Source organism: Malurus melanocephalus, unplaced genomic scaffold (genome assembly GCF_030028575.1).
Source record: "Malurus melanocephalus ecotype Western Australia unplaced genomic scaffold, MMel_1.1 scaffold_3339, whole genome shotgun sequence".
Classification (NCBI taxonomy): Eukaryota; Metazoa; Chordata; class Aves; order Passeriformes; family Maluridae; genus Malurus; species Malurus melanocephalus.
The window spans coordinates 1-1,487 of NW_026626571.1; positions in this window are offsets into that span (position 1 = coordinate 1).

Genomic DNA, 1,487 nt, shown 5'->3' on the forward strand with positions numbered 1-1,487 from the left:
ATCTATAATGCAAATCTATTAATTGATTAATGAATCAATCAATCGATTAATTCATTAATACTAGCAATAATTATTGTCAAAATAATTACTATGGAATTATATTGATTTATTAGTTCACAAGTTTACCAATGAATAACTTCATAGATTGGATTAATTTAGATTTGCTTTAAATAAATCTATGAATATCTAAAATTCATGGATTACATCTATAATATAAATCTATTAATTGATTAATTGATTCATTAGTTAATTAGTTATGTGGGAGGCACAGGGGGAAATAAACAAATATCCTTAAAATTACTTTTTAGGGATTCATGGATTTTGTAAAACCCCAGACTAGTTGAATATTTTCATTTTATTCCTGTTTTATTCCCAGTTTATGTGGATAAATCCCAGATTTCTCTCAGTGTTTGTGACATTTTTTAGGTGTTTGGTTTTGAATAATAAATCTGTTGGAAAAATTCCATGCCACGTCTTGAATCCCCAGAATTTTCTAATTATTGAATCTTCAACATTCAAATGATTTCACTTGCTGTTAGCTAATTAATTTCTCTTTTATATTCTAATTATTTAATCTTCTATTTTCCATTTCTTTAATCTTTCATATTCTCATTGTTCTCTTTCATTTTCTCTCAAATAATTTTCTCTTCTAATTATGAATTATTACATCTTCTTGTCGTGGGTTTAAAACCTGACTTTTCCCTAACCGGGCAGAAACACCAGAAATGTTGTGGTTTGAACTGTGCTGAAAGCCAAGAAAAACTGTACCCATGACATTCCCTCCCTTCCCCCCACCGGAGAGGGAGAAGGGAGAGCGAGAGCCCAATTAACACAGGAATTTATGGCTTTGAGATAACATAAAAATAATTGAGAGAAAGATATGTACGTGCTCCAGAGAATAGTCAGACAGGCTGAATAACTTAAGTTGCAAAATAGATTTATTACTATACACTACTAGGAATACTACGACACTGGGGGGAAAACCGAGATAGGGATAAATTTACAAGGAGAAAAAAATAAAATGGACATTTTAAGACACTTGTTATTTTTTCCGGGGACCAGTTTTTTTCAAGTCCCATCCCTCTCCACTCCCCCCCATGCTGTCCCTCACACAAAGGGGGGCAGGAATGAAAGTCTAACACAGATCAAAACACTCAGCTGTTGTCCAAGCATTGTAGGATACAACATTCTTACAGCTCCAGCTGTGGGAGTTGTCTTTTCCAAGAATAGTCAGTGTAAAACTGCTAATGGCAGGGAAAAGAAATTCCTTTACCTCGGAGGAGAAAAGAAAGAATGTCCTTCAAGGCCAAAACTACGTTGATTTCAGCGGCGTAAGTCTGACTATCACAAACCCCCTGGCAAAGCACAGCTTCTTCTAAACATCAAAACGTCGTGGGGGAAGCAAACCTCTTCTCTTTTTCTTGGCTTCTAATCAAATCAATCCAGTCCTCAAAAAGCCAGGGTTTTTTTTTTTTTTTTTTTTTTTT